This window comes from Eurosta solidaginis, chromosome 2 (assembly GCF_040869045.1).
Source record: "Eurosta solidaginis isolate ZX-2024a chromosome 2, ASM4086904v1, whole genome shotgun sequence".
NCBI classification, from domain to species: Eukaryota; Metazoa; Arthropoda; class Insecta; order Diptera; family Tephritidae; genus Eurosta; species Eurosta solidaginis.
The window spans coordinates 57,263,016-57,285,106 of record NC_090320.1 but is presented as its reverse complement, the minus strand read 5'-3'; the positions used below and the strand labels follow the sequence as shown (position 1 = coordinate 57,285,106).

General features: G+C 41.4%; 1 protein-coding gene across 1 annotated transcript in view; it reads left to right on the top strand.

Moving 5' to 3' along the window:
* Window positions 1-22,091, top strand: part of REPTOR-BP (REPTOR-binding partner) — a 72,812-nt gene that overhangs the window by 49,261 nt on the left and 1,460 nt on the right. The window lies entirely within an intron of this gene.

The window sequence follows — 22,091 nt, the reverse complement described above, 5'->3', positions numbered from 1 at the left end:
CCCATCTCCTGATTTGGTGGTAAAGCACCAGCTCCTTCGGGTGCATAGGTCGACACATTGGTCATTAGCCCCGAGATATCGTGCGCGTTCACATGACTGGTGCTTCCCGGTCGGTCCAGTTTCTCGCGAGGGTCATTCAGGTCCGAGCCCATGTTTATTAACGCGGGATTTCCGTATTGTCCCCCTACTGGGGTGTGCACCACCAAGGGACGCCTGGCCTGAGAGAAGGCCTCTCTATTTTTATTACCCCGTTGCTGGTTTCTCCGGGAATTCCCCGCACTCCCGAACGGAGTGTTCCGGTCCGGTTGCCCGAATGACTGGTCGCGCGACATGTTCAAGAGGAAAAAAATTTGGTCAAGCCAAAAAAACTTTTGCCACGTAAGGCGATTAGGGATAAAAAAAAAATTATATATAAAAAAAAATTGTGCGAGAATAATTGCTGAAACCTCTGATCGATAGTCGTATCGGATAAAAGCGGTCAAAACTGCAAAAAAAAATGATTAGTTAAATATGTCTTAAATAACCCATGGGAATGCTGACATCCCCTTCCCGAAGGCACTCGGGCCACAGGCAAAAACAAAAAATCACAAATCCATTCATACTTGTCCCTAGTGCTCCCAACCGCAATGCGAGGGGGTCTTAAGGCCCCCCTCCGAGACTGGTTGGGGCCACTAGGGTCACTCCAGGCACACACGGGTTGGTCTCAACACGCCCAGCTGCAACGCAGGGGCAGTCTCCAGGGGATTGCCCCTGGGACTGGTTGGGGGTGTTGAGGCCTCCTGTCCATTTTTACTGGACACCCCTCCTGCCTCCGCCGCAATGGGTGGAGCGGTTTCGGAACCGCTCCCCCAGTCTGGTGGGACAGGAAGGAGTGCCACTTTGAATCCCAGCTCAACCCGTCACAATCCAGGTGGCACTAGGTGTTGCCACCTGAGACGTGGGATGAGCTGGGGTCCTTACACCCACTCACTCACACAAGACAACACAAATTCGGCAGGTAAAAAGTTATAAAAATTAGACGTTACAAAAAAAAAACCCAATTAGCGGACAAAATTCACCAACGCCGACTACGGACAACATTCCGGTAACTAACATCCCCAAAATCTACAAAAAAAAAATTAAGTGCGTGCAGCACTGCCACATCGGGTGAAATAAAAAAAATTCCGGAGACTGACGTTAAGTCACATGGCTCCGTCAGCTACTGCCCCCGATGACCAGCCCGGACAACCTGACCCGTCGAACCATCCCACCGCAACGCAGGTGGCTGCTCCTGCGGCTGCACACCTCGGACTGATGGGATGGTCAACTTCACAAGTTGACCAAAATGACCAGCGCGACAGCGCCTCCGGCACCAAATCACGTTGGGCGCCATCTGTTATGGAATCGCATCTTCGGTGGAAGCAGTAAGGAAGGCGGTCGCCATGATGTGGTGGTGCACAGTGGCTGGGGCGGGTCCTTGCCAACCTTACTGTTCCTGTGCCATAATCAGAAAAAAATGTCATATCATGCCTTTCAAACTCAGCTGTCAAATTTAAAATAAACTGACAGAAGCGCAGATACCGACTCAAAACGCTTATCAATACAAATTAAAATGACATCCGGTCGAACCGGATGCCACGGACAGACCGTTAAAACATTCAAAATTTAAAATTCAAAAAAAAAAATCGAACGCAAAAAAATGACCGAACCGGACATGACCGGTTACTAACTCTAAAATCAAAATTCAAAAAAAAAAACTACTGAAAAATAAAATTGCAAAAAAAATGAAAAAGAAAGGGCCGAATATATATAGGGGGCGCCGCGGGTGTTGTTGCGACGCCCGGTGCTTAGCCCACCCTCAAAATCCATGGCGACCGACGCACCTATTTTTCGGTGGCTCCTTACCTGCAAACCCTACGTGCCTTCTAAATAAATGGCGACGCCAGCATTCCTATATTATTTACAAGTTTATTCAAATTTCATTTTTACTAACGTATGTATGCTATAAAAGAAATATTTAAAGCTATACCTATATTTATGTCACCCCCCTTTTTTCTTGATAAGGGTTATAAGCGCTTGGTGTGAAAAAAAATTGTAAATAAATGTGCTTATGAATAGTAGATATATTACATACAAAGTAAAAATTTGGTTAAATGCCCGTTTTCGTTTCATTCACAAACCTATTCTAGGGCTATACAGTTTGGATACATAATTGGGGCCCCCTTACAAAATTAATATGTTGTAGTAGAACTTATTTTTGAGTTTAACAAAATATCAATTCGGTATAACGCATAGTATAATGACACTAATATGTAATATGTACTAAGAAAATTTGTTATAAACGCAATTAAGATTAAACTTGGGGTAAATCATACTCCTCGAAGAAATTGTTTCACATATTCCAGTAAAACATAACTTTTAAATTTATAGGAAAATTACATGTTCAGGTAAAACGTGTACTTTAAATTCATAGAAAAATTGACGAAATCGTTTACATGTTTAGGTAAAACGTGAACTTTTAAATTTATGGTAAAATTAACGACATCGTTTTACATGTTCAGGTAAAACGTGAACTTTTAAATTTATAGTAAGACTAACGACATCGTTTTACCTGTTCAGGCAAAATGTGAACTTTTAAAATTAATGAAATCGTTTTACATGTTCGGTAAAACGTAAACTGTTTTGCATTTATCAGTCAGTGCTGGTATTGTTTTGTTTTTTTTTTTTTTTTTTTTGCTTCTAAGTTAATTCAACCTATCTACTTAACTTTACGTTACGTCTACTTTTTTTTTTTTTGCATGGTATAATAAGTTAACTTTACTACAAGTGGATGCAGCTTGCTCTCTTTAACTTAGGTATATGCATGTATATATGTATTACGTGTTAAGATTCTATACTAGGGTGATAGCCTTGAATTTGAATATGTCTGTATATTAACAATATATGTTGTTGCAGAGTCAAAAAAAAATTTAAAGAACAGGGTTGAGACTACAAATACGTATATTTAGTTCAGTATTGGAACGAACTCACCGCTTTAGCCGCTGATATTCGTTGTCGCAATTGGGATGGCCGCAGGCCGATGTTCGCTGCTCTGTGGTTGTTATTGTAGCTAGTATTGTTGTAGCCGGTATGGTCGTAGCTGATAAGGAGGTGGCTAGTATTGTTGTAGCCGTTATGGTCATAGCTGATAGGGTTGCGCTAGCATTGTTATAGCCGGTATAGTCGTAGCTGATAAGGATGTGGCTAGTATTGCTGTAGCCGTTATGGTCGTAGCTGATAGGGTTGCGCTAGCATTGTTATAGCCGGTATAGTCGTAGCTGATAAGGATGCGGCTAATATTGTTGTCGGTGGTGCCCGTGATAATAGTAGGCGCCGTTGGTGGTGGTTGGCGCTTTGGGTCGAGGTAACCGAGTGAACCGGGTGGCGATAAAGCTTCGTGCTACCCTTTACGAGCCGGATGACTTGGCTCTTTGACATGATTGTATTACGCGGCAGCGTACTGCTGGCCCTGGAGGCAGAGGTGGTGTCGGACGCTTTTCCGCAGATGGTAGGGTTCTTCGTAAACGTAGAGGAAGGGGTTTATCTCACTAGGTGTGACTGCGAACGCCGACCTACTTCAACTGGATCTTGTGTCCACGCAACACAACCGGTGCAAGGTTTATTACCACCCAAAATAGACGCGTAGAAACGAGATTTGTCGGAAAGAACGGTTTCGGTGCTTTGCGCTATCGACTCTTTACTAGTTTCTGGACAATCACCTGCTTACGCGCACAGCCGGCGAGGATGTTTTGTGATTAGTTGAGTGTCGTTGGGGATGCGCAGTGAGCAATAAGGTATAGTATTATAGTATAAGTATATTAGCGGAACTTGACGCCTTTGCTGCTGAAGTTATGCCCCTAGATGTTATATATCCCGTTTGTATAATTGTAGGGTCGCCAAAATTTCGCTCACGCAATTTTCCACCTTTCCTCTTTTCTTTTTTGCCGGAAACTCATGGCAATTTTCGCTAGTGATGGCCCGTCTGTTTTTTCCCTTGTTTTTCGATACTTTTTATCGCAACTTTCGCCCCATCACTAGGTGTGTTCGCGCGAATACGCTCACAAGTGGATCGTAGCCGTAGACCGTAGCAGCAGACCGTAACATCTTTCATCGTTCGATTTAATGCTTCGAATGATTTTTTGTTTGCTTTGTACACTCATCCCATAGATTGACCGCTGCTTGTTGCAAAACTTTTGCCATCGCTGAATTTTTGGATATGTTACAGGTTGGAGTTGCAACCACCTGTATATTCAATGGCAATTTTAAAGCTGAATGAGCTGTTCGTCCTCCATCCCATAAATTTGCAGCATTTCCAGAAGAAGCGAGTGCCAAAGCACTTTTCTGTTACGATCGAACAGTTGCTAAAATCAATGAAATCACAAACGTTTTTCCGGTGCCGCCAGGTGCATCCAAAAAATATAATCCACCGGTGTTATCAGAAACAGCTTGCATAATTTTGTCATATATATCCTTTTGTTGATTGTTCAATTTGGTGATGTTGGATAATATAATCGAAAATAGCATTCGTATTTGCTGTGAATGAGATGAAATCGATGCATCATGAAGTGTTGCGTCCCAATGAGTGTCATCTTCTAACAAATGTAACAGCTGACATGCTTCGCGATATGTCTGACAAAAATGACCGTGAATTGTTCTTAAATCCTGGCATGATTTTGGTCCTCGAACGTTTACCAACAACATTCGCATATAGAAACATTCAGCATTGTTGGGATGTACCGTATACATCCTGCTCAAGGCATCTGTTTGGAAAATACCTGGATTACCATCAACTGGTGTTCCTTGTTTACGCCCTTGAAATTTGTTCGATGATGCATTCCAGGTGTAATATTGCGGTATATCAACATATACCAAATTTCTGGCAAATGTGTCGATTTCACACAATTGAAAAAAAGCAGTTAAAGTGGTTGCTGGTGGTTGTGCTGCTCTCTGCTGTACATTCTCAGTATTGAAATAAACTCGTTGACCATTCTACAGATGAACTGCCAAATGGACAACAACTGGAAGTGATTTCATAATTTATATTTTCACCATCTACTCTAAAAACAGCCATGTCACCTCCTTTATTCTGCCCTAAATTTGGTCTATCTGCATACATTTTATAAAGCTTTTTCCCTCTAACTCTGCCCTCGCTCCTCTACACGTTTTCCTAATCTTTGTATTCACTCCTCCCTCCGTATTTTTTGCTTCATATATCTCCATATTCGTCTCATTCTACCTCTTTCTCAGTCTCCTTATCCTTCTCTCTTTTCTCTTCGCTCAAGTTTTTCTCATTCTTCTTCATATCTTATAGCCAGTCGCAGAGGGTGGTATGTATTTTGTTCCAGTCCCATTCCGAGTCTCACTCCCAGTCCCACACCGAGTCTCAGTATCAGTCCCAGTCCTAGTCCTGATCCCAGTCCCAGTCCGTGTCTGGTCTACTTCCCGGAAAAAAGCATCGTAAATACTAATATAGGTAAATTTATATACCAAATTTCAGGCAAATCGAATAGGACGTATGTAAATATGTATGTGGGTATTATTAATTCGTGTCTTTCTTTCGGTTTCGCATGCATATTTATCAGTTTTGTCAGGCTGATGCGACTAAATCGAATATCACAATTAAACAGCTTTCATTTGATATCCATAATACACGCACATTCTAGGGGTATCTGGGTCCATGTTTTGGTCTATATCTCGAGACCCTAGTCACCCAGCGGTGTAAAACTTGCTCTGTACTAAAGCACATATCAACAGCTTCAATTTGATATCCATAATGTAAAAACACATCCTAGTGTTATACTAATTTCACACAGACGGCTTATTGAATAATAAAGGCAATTTTCTACATTAAGACGCTTATTAAGCTCAATTTTCCCTACAAAATTCGAATCTATTATTATTTCATTAGTAGCTAATCGAATGCCTAATGAAGTCAAAAGCACAATGCAACTCTGTTGGCAGCGTTCCGCTTCCGTTTCCGCTTCTTAGTTTTCAAAGCAAATGTCATTGTGTGAATGGCGGAACGATATAAGGTGGCCGCATCGAACAGCTGATTATAACCTTTTTTATTTGATTTGATACATCAACTACCGGCGCAGTACGATTTTGACATTTGTCCATCGAATTTACAAGTACATGGAATTTTTTGTGTTTGTAGGTATGTCACCATGCTCCCACCTTGTATCGTTCCGCCATGATTGTCTGTCTCATCCTTCATACTAATCGAGCAGTTACTTCTGTGTGAAAGCAAAAAATTTACGATTTCATTAGCAGGTGATATGAGATCATTAAGTTTCTGTGTGAAAACAGTATTACCCTGATCCACGTTTTGGCCTGTATCTCGAGACCCTTCACCAATAGGTATGAAAACTACCCTGTACTAAAGCACTCATCAACAGCTTCAATTTGATACCCATAATGTAAAAACACAATCTAGGCGTTCACGGGCCCACGTTTTGGCTATATCTCGAGACTCTAGTCACCCAGGGGTATGAAAATTCTAGGGGTACCCGGGTCCACGTTTTGGTCTATATCTCGAGACCCTGTGCATCGATCCTGAATTTTATAAACTTCACGGAGCCCGAGACCTTTCCAACGAATGCAAAACCGTGGAAATCGGTTCGTGCGTTCTGGAGTTATAGGCCCCTATTATGAGCACTATTCGATCTTCGCTGGCTATCGAACATCGAAAATCGAATTTGAAATTGGTATTATGACAACTCATCTCTGTCGAAATTTTCGTTGTGTATCTAATTTTCAAGCGAATAGAAATTTGTAGTCGATGGTGTATCGAATAGAAAAAGAATTGTTTAAAATGTAAGTTTTTTGTATTTATGTTGTTACGGTCCGCTGCTACGGTCTGCGGCTACGACCCACTTGGGAGCGTGTTCACGCGAACACACCTAGCGATGTGGCGAATGTTGCGATAAAAAGATATCAAAAAGGAAGGGAAGACACAGACCTGCCATCACGAGCACAAGAAAATGGATGGAGTTTTTTTTTTTGCCAGCAGATAGGCACGAGGAAAAGAAAAAAGAAGAAAAAATTGGGTCTTGGTTCTTTTAGCACGAGGTTCCGGCCATGAAAGTTCAGCTAGATTGGAGCGAAAAGAAAAAAGAAAAATCTCCCAAAATTGGACAACAATAAGCGATTGTTTTCCCGCTATTTGTACTGCACATAATACACTACGATTATTATAAAAAAATTTTGTAGAACAGCGACAAGAAAGTCGCTTATCAATTAAGTTCATACGCTGATGGCCGAAAATGAAATTTTAACGAAAAGCACAAACAAAAAAAATGCTGCTAATTTATGTGGGACCGAATCTAACAACACTCAATTGTGTGGAGAAAATTTAAAAAGGTTACAGCACTTTTCTTTGACTGGGGTAATACATCGATTCCCACACGCTCGGGTGAATTGTTGAAAGCAGTGGAAAAGATCAGTCTCCGGTAACAACATCCAATTATCGCCACCAAGCATAAAACACCCATATATGAAGCAAATAACATAAGGACAATTGAGAAACGGCAGCAGCACGCGGCAGCGTAACCCAACGAACGTCAAAATTAGCACCAAGTCATCAAGTTCGTAAAGGTCAACACGAAGTCTATTGCCACCAGGTTCACTCGATCACCTCGGACCAGAACGCAACAACCACCAACAGTACCAACACCAACTACAACAACAACGTTTGAAACTGGGTGAGTCCGTTCCAACTCGGTGAAATTATATTATGTATCTATATGAAGTGATAAAATTCGTCACTTACAGATTATCGTTTCAAATTTTTGTAATTCATTCCAAGCACGCTTAATGAACCTAAAGACCCCTTTCTGTAACTCGATTCGAACATACGGTATATGAATTCGGGCACTTTGGTGCTCTTAACTCTGTTGACCCGTCGGATAAGTGCAATGTAAAACCCGTTCTGTAATCTTGCGAATAAGAACCATTGTTCTGTAAAGCTTGTGAAAGGTCAATACAGTCAAGAAATAGAAAACCAAAATTATAAAAGTTTGAGTTCTGCAAATAATTTTATTCCAGTCAAGTTACAGAATAGTGTCACTAGTACATATAGTACCTTACATTTTTGAATGTGTCACTCGGAACCATATTTTTTTTATATCCATACATGCGAAAGCCATGCGGATGGGTAATGCATTACACATTAGCGACATATGCCTTTCCGCGAGAAATTAGAATCTAGTCGCAACAAGAAATAGAGGATCTACGTCTTGGTGATCAGGAACAAATAAACTCTTTCTATAATTTTTTTGAAATATTTTTTTTACTGCTCCACTATGCTGTTGCGACTGAAACGTCACCTGAAAGTTCATAAATAATTTTTCTCTATATGATCACACGGCACAAGTTAGTATGTGTCAACGAAGACTAAAGCTATAAAAGCTTATTAAATTGTTACGAGAGTTTTGCCGACCATATCCATTGGTGTGGCAATCAAATTTCCATAGACTCGAGATAAGACAAATGAAATGAATTTAATACAATTGAACTTGCTGATATGAGAAAAGTATAATTAACGTAATTGGATACAATCGAATGCAATTATCATAAATTGGAACTTAGAAAAAAAATATATAAAAATTTTTACTAAATACAATCCAAAAGTAAATTTGAAGTTTGGACAACTATAATTTAAAATAGATGTGAAATAAGAAAATCTAATTAAATCCTAACAAAAGGAACATTCTAAGTTAGAAATAAGAAAATGTAAATGTTAAGAAGTCTGCAAACTCTGTAAGGCGGTCTACGATTTACTATAGGAATTTTGAGCCAAATAACTACATTTTTCTTAAGGTATTTTTTTTTACTCCAGTGTGCTTCGCTTGGTTTCCACGTTATTTGCTATGTACAAGCATACCTATGAAATTAAAATCTATTCAGCAGTATGGAAATAGATTCGAAAGAGCATTTAGATGAATTCCACATTATTTTCAGCAAATGACCTGTAAACCAGAGCAACAACCGCAACAATGTTATCAAACTTAGTTATAATAAGAAGGAATACAACTTCCTGTATAATTTTTTTTTACAACAAAAAAAATGTTATATGTACATACAGCTGCGAACAAAAGAATAGCAGTCGAAGATATTAAACACCTTTTATTAGTAAAAGAAGGATCATTTATTTGATAAGCTGCAATAAACTTGCAACCAAACTTATTTTAGAACCATCTAAAAACGTTTAAAGCCCCTAAAAGGAATTATTACTTTGGCTTTACAAAGTAATATTCACTATTCATGTTTCTTAATACCGGGATCGAAATGAATTATGTCAATTAGATACTTATGTACAATTTCTTTGTTCGAAATTATTTCTTTTACTTCTTAAACAAGCATTTTATTCACCGTTTCCTCTGTAACTTAATGCGTACAACTTATTTTGAAGAAAGCAAATTTAGATAAAACTCAGGATTGATTAGTATATACATCTACATATTAATTTTTTTTAAATGATGGATTATAAATAAAAATTGTAATTAAAAATGGGAATGTTGGCATCTTCATTCTTTTAGAAGGCACGTAGGGTATACAGGTAAGGGGCCACCGAAATTTTAGGTGCGTCGGTGGCCATGGATTTTGAGGGTGGGTATAGGCACCGGGCGTCGCAACACCACCCGCGGCGCCCCCTCTGTATATTCGGCCCTTTTATCTTTCAGCTTTTTGTATATTATTTTTATTTTTCAGCGTTTTTTTTCCGAGTTTGATTTTAACGGTTAGTAACCGGTCATCTCCGGTTCGGTAATTTTTTTTTGCGTCAATTTCTTTTTTTTGCGGTTATTTTTTTTTATTTTTTTTGAATTTTTAAATTTTGAATGTCAACGGTCTGTCCGTGACATCCGGTTCAGCCGGATGTTGTTTTATTTTGAATTTCAAGCGTTTTGATTCGGTCTCTGCGCTTCTGTCAGGTTTTTTTGAATTTGACAGCTGTTGCTTTTGAACAGGCATGATATGACTATTTTCTCTGTTTATGGCGCAGGAACAGTAAGGTTGGCAAGGACCCGCCCCAGCCGACAATGACTAGCCACTGTGCTCCACAACATCATGCCGACCGCCTTCCTTACTGCTTCCATCGTAAATGCGATACCATAACAGATGGCGCCCAACGTGGGGCCTGAAGCGCTGACCGCGAGGGTCAGTCGGGTCAACCTATGAGGTTGACCATCCCACCAGTCCGAGTGAGCAGCCACAGAGCTGCCACCTACGTTGCGGTGGGATGGTTAGACGGATCAGGTTGTCCGGGCTGGTCATTGGGGGCAGTAGCGGAAGGAGCCACGGACTGAAGGTCTTGTCCTCCGAACTTTTGTATTTCACCCAGTGAGGTAGTGCTAAACGCACTTGATTTTTTTTGTAAGTGGGTTTTTGTGTTTCCGGAATGTTGTCCGCAATCGGCTATGGAAAATTATTTGTCCGCTAATTGGGTTTAAATTTTTTGTTGTAAAGTAGTTTTTTTTGTTTCCTTGCCGAATTTTGTATCGTCTTGGTATGAGTGTGTGAGTGTATGTGTTGTAGGACCCCAGCTCATCCCACGTCTCAGGTGGCAACACATAGTGCCACCTGGATTGTGACGGGTTGAGCTGGGATTCAGAGTGGCACCCCTTCCTGTCCCACCAGACTGGGGGAGCGGTTTCGAAACCGCTCCACCCATTGCGGCGGAGGCAGGAGGGGTGTCCAGCGAGAATGGACGGGAGGCCTCAACACCCCCAACCAGTCCCAGGGGCAAGCCCCTGGAGACTGCCCCTGCGTTGCGGCTGGGCGTGTTGAGACCTACTCGTGTGTGCCTGGAGCGGACCCTGGTGGCCCCAACCAATCTCGGAGGGGGGCCTTAAGACTCCCCTCGATTGCGGTTGGGAGCACTAGGGCCAAGTATGAATGTGTTTGTATCAAATTTTTTTTTGCCTAACCTGCGGCCTTCTGGGGATGGGATGTCAGCATTCCCATTGATTAACTGAGGATTTTTTTTTTGGGAGCTGACCTCTGCGACCCGATACGATTATCGACCAGAGGTTTTAGCAAATATTTGCGCTCAAAAAATTTTATATAATTTTTTTTTCTAAACGCCCCACGTGGCAAAAGTTTTCTTTTCACCTGAACAGATTTTTTTTTGATATGTCGCGCGACCAGTCGTACGGCCAACAGGGCCGAACTACTCCGTTTGGGAGTGCGGGAAGCTTCCGAGGGAGCCAGAACCGGGGCGGTAGTAATAGGGGGGTTTTTTCCAAGGCTAGGCGTCCCTTGGTGGTGCATACCCCAGTAGGGGGACATCGCGGAGATCCCGCGTTAATCAACATAGGCTCGGACCTGAACGACCCGCGCGACAAAATAGACAGACCCATAAGCACCAGTCACGCGAACGCGCACGACATCTCGGGGCTAATGCCCAATGTGCAGATCTACGCACCCGAAGGAGCTGGTGCTTTACCACCAAATCATGGGAGTGGAAATTTCGGAGACGCTGCAAGTGATCGGGCGAATACCGTAGGAATGCAGGACGAAGCCACTCGTGGAGGCTCTTGGGTGGACGTGCTACACCAACTGTTCCAGGCTTCGCAGGAGGAAATGCGGAGAGAGATGGGCTCAATTAGAGCCAACATGGCCCAGCTCAACGCCGCTCTCGAATCCACGCAGCAAGCACACCAGCAACACAGGAACGCAAGCAGGATGGACCGTAACCCATTGCCATCGGTAGTACCGCCAATGTACCCGACTCCAAGCAGCATAGCAGTAAAACCGCAGGAGTGGAAAATCGCATTCGACGGCACTGGGAGTGTAGCCGATTTCCTCTTCAAATTAAACACCTTGTGTGATCGCACACAATGCCCTGACGAACAAATAATGGCCAGTTTCCACTTATTCCTTTCGGGACGAGCCGAAGAATGGTACTGGCAGTTCACAAAACAAAACCCAAATGCGACATATGCCTTTTTGTGCTACTCCTTAAAAAGAGAGTTTGGCACCTTGAAAACGGACCACGAGATCATGATGGAGATCTCCATGCGCAAGCAAAAGGCAAGTGAGTGTTATGACGTGTTTCACGCGGACATAATCTCCTTGAACGCGCGCTTAAGGGAGCCGATGTCAGAGCTTCTACTGATTGACATAATAAAAAGGAACGTCAACAGTAGCCTTAAGCTAATGCTTTTTAATGCGGACGTAAGGAACCTCCATGATCTGCGCGATGTAGCACGCCGAGGTGAACAAGTGCTGAAAGAGAGCAAGCTGCTGGGAGCCATTTACCCAGGACGGCATGTAAGCGAAGCACGCGTGACAACCCCGGACGCGAAGATGGACGGCGAGGACGGCGAGATAGATCCCCAGATAGAGGCGCTGGAATATAGACGCAGCAAAAGACCGGACTGCTCGGGAATCCAGTGTTGGAATTGCCAGGGAATGGGGCACTCCTATATATATTGCGAGGAACCCATAAAAAGTCCTTTTTGTTTTAAATGTGGGTATAAGGGGTATTCACTCCTAAATGCCCTAGGGACCATCGCAGGCAGGGAAACCAGTACCCGAGCGAGAAGGCGGGGGAACCTCGTTCGGCTTCATAGCTCCCACATCAGCCAGTGCTCGAGGCGTCGTCCCGTGCGCTGACCCAGAGGGCGAATCTCTGCATGGAGGTGGTGAGCTTCCGAGGTGCAGTAGTACCCTGGCAGAAGAACCCTCGACTGTAATAATAACCTTCCCCGATAGTACTGACGATTCGAATAGTTCTGAAGCCGAGAGTCAAACGTCTTCATCCGCGATGAGCGAGCCGATTAGAATTCTGCGACGCCAGCATAGGGATGTCGCTTGTCAGACGCAACTTTCACCAGACCTAGAAGAAAGGGAACATAGGTACGAACACCTAAGACATACCATTTTTGAACACTACCCGGTATCGGAAAATATTTTGAAATGTAGGAAGAGATACCACAGGAGAGTACAGGAGCGTAGACTGCTGCAAGCCACCACGTTAACGCTTACAGAGGACGAAAGGCCTTTAGTAAAGGCTAAAATTAAAAATAGTTTTCTTGCAGGGTTGTTGGACTCGGGAGCCAACGTCTCCATCTTAGGGAAAAATGGATTAGAATTCCTAAAGGACAAGGGCTTCGAATATCAGCCCTTACATGCGTTCGTATATACCGCAGGCGGCAACAAGCAAAAAATTTTAGGCTCAGTATCTCTACCGGTCACTTTTAAAAATACCACAAAGATTATTCGTTTTTACCTTGTTCCCTCATTGCTCCAAGAAGCATACTTCGGGGTAGATTTTTGGAGAGCATTTGCGTTAGCTCCCGAAATATTCCCGAGCGTAGAGTGTTTAGAGACTAGGCTTGAAAAGGAAGAGGAACTTAACCTCCATGAATTGTCACCAGAACAGAAATCAGAATTGCGAAAAGTCATCGAGACGTTTCCTTCGTACGAGAAGTTAGGCCTAGGGCAAACTAAATTAGTGGAGCATCACATCGACACCGGTGATGCTGTACCTATAAAAAGCAAGCATTTCCCCCTTTCGCCGCCGAGGCAAGCCGAAGCTTTTAGAGAACTAGACAGGTTACTACAGTTAGGAGTTATAGAAGAATCCAACTCCCCGTGGTGTAGTCCTGTAGTACTGGTCCGGAAACCAGGCAAAGTCAGGCTGTGCATAGATTCGAGAAAGGTCAACGCGGTGACTAAGAAGGATTCGTACCCCCTGCCTCATATCAACGGCTTATTGAGCAGACTCAAGGACACGCATTTTATTAGTGGCATTGATCTGAAAGACGCGTTCTTCCAGATCAAATTGACAGAGTCCTCTAAGGAAAAAACAGCCTTCGCAGTTCCGGGGAGGCCTCTGTACCACTTCAAGGGGATGCCATTTGGTCTGTGCAATGGACCGCAGACTATGAGTAGGCTGATGGACAAGGCGATCCCTTCGCGTCTGCGAGAGAACGTCTTTGTCTACCTGGACGATCTGATGGTATGTAGCACTAACTTTGAGGATCATCTAAAATTGCTAGCGGAAGTGGCGAACTGTTTGAGAGATGCAGGTCTGACAATAAATGTGGAAAAAGGTAAATTTTGTCAGAAGGAAATACGCTACTTAGGGTACTTGATAGGCAGCGGGTGTCTGAAAGTGGATCCGGGAAAAGTAGAAGTAATACAAAACTTCCCGATCCCTAAATCCCCTCGGCAAGTGCGTAGGTTTGTGGGCATGGCGAATTGGTACCGGGCATTTATTACCAATTTTGCTGACTTGGCAGGTCCCTTGACCGACTGTCTCCGCAAGTCAGCAGGCCCGTTTAAACTCACTCCTGAAGCTATAGAGGCGTTCGAAAAACTAAAAGTAGCCTTGAGTTCGGCGCCTGTCTTGGCCCAACCAGACTTTTCCAAAGAATTCGTAATACAATGCGACGCTTCCAAAATAGGTGTTGGCGGAGTGTTGTTCCAGGTCGATGATGACGGCGCTGAGCATCCAATCGTGTTCGTGTCGAAAAAGCTGAATAATGCTCAACGCAATTATACAGTAACCGAGCTGGAATGTCTTGCAGCCATAATTAGCGTGAAGCGTTTCCGACCCTATGTCGAAGGATTACCTTTTCGGATTATTACGGACCACTCCAGTCTCAAGTGGTTGATGACACAAAAGGACTTGAGCGGGAGGTTGGCGAGATGGTCACTCTTACTGCAAAGATACGATTTTAGAATGGAACATCGTAAGGGCACCCTGAATGTAGTACCAGACGCGCTGTCGCGTTTTGATGTTGACGAGTTAACTTTCACTACCACGCCCGGACAAATAGATTTAGTCTCTCCCGAATTTTGCAGCAACGAATATTTAGACTTAATTCGGACCGTCACCGAAAACGAGGAATCACTTCCGGATTTACGAGTGGTGGACGGTGTAATTTTCAAAAGAGTTAAGTTTCGTAAGGGGATGGAAGGGGAAGAAGACTCGCTGTGGCGTTTATGGTTGCCAAAAGGGTTGACTGAGGAAGCAGTGAGATTAGCACATGACGCTAACAGGAGTTACCATGGCGGATGGCTGAAAACCTTAGAACGTGTTAGGCAGAAGTACTTCTGGCCGCAGCAGGCTAAGGACGTCAGGGACTACGTCCAGCGTTGTGACACCTGCAAAACGGTAAAACCCACCAATCAGCAGTCGAGACCACCTATAGGGAGTACCTTTGAATCCGAAAGGCCATTTCAGCGGTTGTATTGCGACTTTCTAGGGCCGTATCCGAGATCTAAGCGGCGAAATCAATTTCTTTTCATAGTACTAGACCATTTTTCAAAATACGTTTGGCTAAAGCCCATGCAGAGAGCTACCACTGTTAACGTTATAAATTACTTCGCTTCAGAAATTTTTCCGGCTGTAGGGGTCCCTGAGTTTATTCACAGTGACAATGGTAAACAGTTTATCTCGAAGGAAATGAACCAATTTTTTGCAACCTACGGGGTGACGCACGTGAGGACGGGGCTATATTCTCCCCAAGCGAACGCATCCGAACGCGTCAACAGAGAAATTGTTTCTAAGATTAGGATTTTCCTGAAGGATAAACCTGACCACACTAATTGGGATAAGCATATACCCGAAATTTTATCAGTTTTGAGAAGCGATTTTCATACAGCGATTCAGTGTTCTCCATACTTTGCATTATATGGCCAAAACATGGTCCAAAATGCCTCAACGTACAACATTTTAGGGAAACTCGGCAGCCTTCGAGAAGACCAGGTTACGGTAGTAAGCCGAGCTGACAAGTTGACTAATATTCGTGAGCAGATCCGCAGAAATTTAGATCAGGCCAAAGATAGGGGAGTAACCACCTATAACAAGCGCTCTAGACACGTCAACTATAAGGAAGGTCAGGAAGTTTTCCGGAGAAACTTTGCCTTAAGTAATTTTAAACAGGGCATTAATGCCAAATTCCTACCCAAATACCTGAAGTGTCGCGTGCTTCGAAAAATAGGTAACGCATTGTATGATCTCGAGGACCTAAACGGGAAATTGATAGGTCGCTTCCATGCTTCGGATATTCGTCCGCAATGAACCAACAAGGGCGTTTCTTTTGCCAATTTACAATTTGATTTTTTTTATATATCCACCTATTGGACTTTTTTTTTGTCTGGGCGTTTTGGCGGTCGGGGACATCTCGCCCAGTATTCTCCCCGAGCAATGACCTCATAGGTTGTTCACACGCGTACTCACCGAGGACCGTGAATACCCTGGCAGTCCACGCTTAGGTCGGACTAGCCTTTCGGAGTTTGGACGAGTTCTCCAGATCAAAATGTCTACACTTTTGTTTTGCATTCTTGTGGGAGCGATACCCACTAGAAATCATCTTTCGGAGTTTTGACGAGTTCTCCATAACAAATGTCTAATTGCCGCAAAGCCCTTATAACTAGGAAACAGAAATTATTCCCAACTTGACTTAATTTTTTTTGACAGACCTATGTTGCCCGGCTAGCTTCGTAGTAGGACTTTGAGACTCTTATCTCAGGGGTGAGTCGTGCCCCACGTTGCTTGTCGTCGAAGATTCCTGGCAGTAGCTTCACACAGATGATCCGGTTTCCTGTTCGCTTCATCGTCAGGTCTTCAAAGCGAAGCAGGTTTGTTACGGTCCGCTGCTACGGTCTGCGGCTACGACGCACTTGGGAGCGTGTTCACGCGAACACACCTAGCGATGTGGCGAATGTTGCGATAAAAAGATATCAAAAAGGAAGGGAAGACACAGACCTGCCATCACGAGCACAAGAAAATGGATGGAGTTTTTTTTTTTGCCAGCAGATAGGCACGAGGAAAAGAAAAAAGAAGAAAAAATTGGGTCTTGGTTCTTTTAGCACGAGGTTCCGGCCATGAAAGTTCAGCTAGATTGGAGCGAAAAGAAAAAAGAAAAATCTCCCAAAATTGGACAACAATAAGCGATTGTTTTCCCGCTATTTGTACTGCACATAATACACTACGATTATTATAAAAAAATTTTGTAGAACAGCGACAAGAAAGTCGCTTATCAATTAAGTTCATACGCTGATGGCCGAAAATGAAATTTTAACGAAAAGCACAAACAAAAAAAATGCTGCTAATTTATGTGGGACCGAATCTAACAACACTCAATTGTGTGGAGAAAATTTAAAAAGGTTACAGCACTTTTCTTTGACTGGGGTAATACATCGATTCCCACACGCTCGGGTGAATTGTTGAAAGCAGTGGAAAAGATCAGTCTCCGGTAACAACATCCAATTATCGCCACCAAGCATAAAACACCCATATATGAAGCAAATAACATAAGGACAATTGAGAAACGGCAGCAGCACGCGGCAGCGTAACCCAACGAACGTCAAAATTAGCACCAAGTCATCAAGTTCGTAAAGGTCAACACGAAGTCTATTGCCACCAGGTTCACTCGATCACCTCGGACCAGAACGCAACAACCACCAACAGTACCAACACCAACTACAACAACAACGTTTGAAACTGGGTGAGTCCGTTCCAACTCGGTGAAATTATATTATGTATCTATATGAAGTGATAAAATTCGTCACTTACAGATTATCGTTTCAAATTTTTGTAATTCATTCCAAGCACGCTTAATGAACCTAAAGACCCCTTTCTGTAACTCGATTCGAACATACGGTATATGAATTCGGACACTTTGGTGCTCTTAACTCTGTTGACCCGTCGGATAAGTGCAATGTAAAACCCGTTCTGTAATCTTGCGAATAAGAACCATTGTTCTGTAAAGCTTGTGAAAGGTCAATACAGTCAAGAAATAGAAAACCAAAATTATAAAAGTTTGAGTTCTGCAAATAATTTTATTCCAGTCAAGTTACAGAATAGTGTCACTAGTACATATAGTACCTTACATTTTTGAATGTGTCACTCGGAACCATATTTTTTTTATATCCATACATGCGAAAGCCATGCGGATGGGTAATGCATTACACATTAGCGACATATGCCTTTCCGCGAGAAATTAGAATCTAGTCGCAACAAGAAATAGAGGATCTACGTCTTGGTGATCAGGAACAAATAAACTCTTTCTATAATTTTTTTGAAATATTTTTTTTACTGCTCCACTATGCTGTTGCGACTGAAACGTCACCTGAAAGTTCATAAATAATTTTTCTCTATATGATCACACGGCACAAGTTAGTATGTGTCAACGAAGACTAAAGCTATAAAAGCTTATTAAATTGTTACGAGAGTTTTGCCGACCATATCCATTGGTGTGGCAATCAAATTTCCATAGACTCGAGATAAGACAAATGAAATGAATTTAATACAATTGAACTTGCTGATATGAGAAAAGTATAATTAACGTAATTGGATACAATCGAATGCAATTATCATAAATTGGAACTTAGAAAAAAAATATATAAAAATTTTTACTAAATACAATCCAAAAGTAAATTTGAAGTTTGGACAACTATAATTTAAAATAGATGTGAAATAAGAAAATCTAATTAAATCCTAACAAAAGGAACATTCTAAGTTAGAAATAAGAAAATGTAAATGTTAAGAAGTCTGCAAACTCTGTAAGGCGGTCTACGATTTACTATAGGAATTTTGAGCCAAATAACTACATTTTTCTTAAGGTATTTTTTTTTACTCCAGTGTGCTTCGCTTGGTTTCCACGTTATTTGCTATGTACAAGCATACCTATGAAATTAAAATCTATTCAGCAGTATGGAAATAGATTCGAAAGAGCATTTAGATGAATTCCACATTATTTTCAGCAAATGACCTGTAAACCAGAGCAACAACCGCAACAATGTTATCAAACTTAGTTATAATAAGAAGGAATACAACTTCCTGTATAATTTTTTTTTACAACAAAAAAAATGTTATATGTACATACAGCTGCGAACAAAAGAATAGCAGTCGAAGATATTAAACACTTTTTATTAGTAAAAGAAGGATCATTTATTTGATAAGCTGCAATAAACTTGCAACCAAACTTATTTTAGAACCATCTAAAAACGTTTAAAGCCCCTAAAAGGAATTATTACTTTGGCTTTACAAAGTAATATTCACTATTCATGTTTCTTAATACCGGGATCGAAATGAATTATGTCAATTAGATACTTATGTACAATTTCTTTGTTCGAAATTATTTCTTTTACTTCTTAAACAAGCATTTTATTCACCGTTTCCTCTGTAACTTAATGCGTACAACTTATTTTGAAGAAAGCAAATTTAGATAAAACTCAGGATTGATTAGTATATACATCTACATATTAATTTTTTTTAAATGATGGATTATAAATAAAAATTGTAATTAAAAATGGGAATGTTGGCATCTTCATTCTTTTAGAAGGCACGTAGGGTATACAGGTAAGGGGCCACCGAAATTTTAGGTGCGTCGGTGGCCATGGATTTTGAGGGTGGGTATAGGCACCGGGCGTCGCAACACCACCCGCGGCGCCCCCTCTGTATATTCGGCCCTTTTATCTTTCAGCTTTTTGTATATTATTTTTATTTTTCAGCGTTTTTTTTCCGAGTTTGATTTTAACGGTTAGTAACCGGTCATCTCCGGTTCGGTAATTTTTTTTTGCGTCAATTTCTTTTTTTTGCGGTTATTTTTTTTTATTTTTTTTGAATTTTTAAATTTTGAATGTCAACGGTCTGTCCGTGACATCCGGTTCAGCCGGATGTTGTTTTATTTTGAATTTCAAGCGTTTTGAGTCGGTCTCTGCGCTTCTGTCAGGTTTTTTTGAATTTGACAGCTGTTGCTTTTGAACAGGCATGATATGACTATTTTCTCTGTTTATGGCGCAGGAACAGTAAGGTTGGCAAGGACCCGCCCCAGCCGACAATGACTAGCCACTGTGCACCACAACATCATGCCGACCGCCTTCCTTACTGCTTCCATCGTAAATGCGATACCATAACAATGTTCTACTTTTTTACTACCTACTAGTAATTTTAAACTATTTGAATTAATTTTATATAGGTCCAAGGTCGTGAGTACAAAGCAACAGCTTGAAAGACTGGGTTCAATTATGGAACAAAATCCCCATATAGCAAAGGAACTTGCACATTATAGAAATGCAACTTTGCTTGATGCAGCTCAGCCTCCTCGTAATTCAATTTTATTCATCTTTCACAATTAAAATTTTCCAAGACATTCAACACCTTTGATAGCACCACAGACACAGTCGGCTGGGCAAGTCCGAGTGCATTTTCGTTTCCAACGCTCAGTTGGAGAACTGTTGCCAAAATTAAAAAATATTAGGAATAGACTCGGCTCTTGTGCATTCCTGCAGCAGTTCATCTGTACTGGACAACAAGTCCATGAACGCTTCTTTGGACAGTCTGAAATTTTGAATAAATCTATAAACAAGACTTATAATTTCAACAATTTAACAACTTATTTAGAAAGCTACACTTACGTGGTGGAATTTACTTCCAAAGGATTTGAACCATCTTACCCGTCTCCTACTTCTGGCTAGCTCCAGTAAGCTTTCCTCTTCATCTGACGAATCATCAAACCACAATTCCGTTGTAGTCATACTTTTATTTTTAATATTTACATTTAATAACTAGTTCTGCTTTTGTTTATTTATTCTATTTTATTTGACGGAGTATTGGAAATGTGCTATTGCGAACTTTTGAATTTATCGAAATTCACAATAATGCTTGCCTTCATCGAACGCGCGTCGTAATACCGAATGAAAATTCGTTCGATCAGCTCTTTCGACCACAGTCGAAGATCGAATTTGTCTCATAATAGGGGCCATAGCGTCAGAAAGGAAAACCGGCAAATAATGGTATGAAACGTAGCCGTAGCTTGGTGTGAAATATCTCAGAACCACTCGACCAAATTCAATCAAACTTTACAGAAACTATCTACATGATAGCCCAAATGTACCGTAAACATTTGGTTAAATTCGGTGGAGCCGGTCTCAAGTTATAAAGTAATACTATTTTCACACAGACGGCTTATTGAATAATAAAGGCAGTTTTCTACATTAAGACGCTTATTGAGCTCAATCTTCCCTACAAAATTCGAATCTATAATTATTTCATTAGTAGCTAATCGAATGCCTAATGAAGTCAAAAGCACAATGCAACTCTGTTGGCCGCGTTCCGCTTCTTAATTTTTGGTGTGTTCAGTGCTTAAAAATGTCATTTGTCAAAGTAAATGTTATTGTCTGCATGGCGGAACGATACAAGGTGGCCGCATCGAACAGCTGATTATAACCTTTTTTATTTGATTTGATACATCAACTACCGGCGCAGTACGATTTTGACATTTTTCCATCGAATTTACAAGTACATGGAATTTTGTTTGTTTGTAGGTATGTCACCATGCTGCCACCTTTTATCGTTCCGCCATGATTGTCTGTCATATAGCATTGTCATTTTATTCGCTTGACATTTCATCCTTCTTACTAATCGAGCAGTTACTTCTGTGTGAAAGCAAAAAATTTACGATTTCATTAGAAGGTGAAATGAGATCATTAAGTTTCTGTGTGAAAACAGTATAACACCAAAAATGTGCGCTTATTTTTATATATATAAAATGTCATTATGCCGCGGCCTTCAGTGGACAACTTTGAAGCTATCTAACAGCTCCGACACATAAGCAGTTTTTCATATAGATGAGTTTAACACATGCTTATGCATTGTGAGTAGATTGCATGTACTTTTATGGAGAATGGTAGAATGAGCGACACTAGCGCCATCTGATATTGAAAAGTAGCCAACTGCCCAATTGTGTTCCAAGCAAATCATAAGAAGAAGAATTTGACATTTGCTTTGGCACACTTTGCAAGTGAAATTATTTTTCCCACCGGTTGGTAAATTTTCTAACATTTTTCACAATTAAAAACTGTAATATAACAATTGAATACGACACAAAATATGTTAGCAAGTATTTTTGTTGCATAGGGAGAATGTTTACAACAGTGCTTCGCGAAATTTTGTATGTGAATCGGCAAGGCGTAATAAACTTCAATTGCCAAGTCTGAAGTTCCTTCATATTTGCAAACGCAACATCTTGGTTGATTGTGGCGATGTTATTGGAATGCTTAAGCTTGTGTTAAACGCATCTATATGAAAAATGTCATTGTGTCACCGCCTT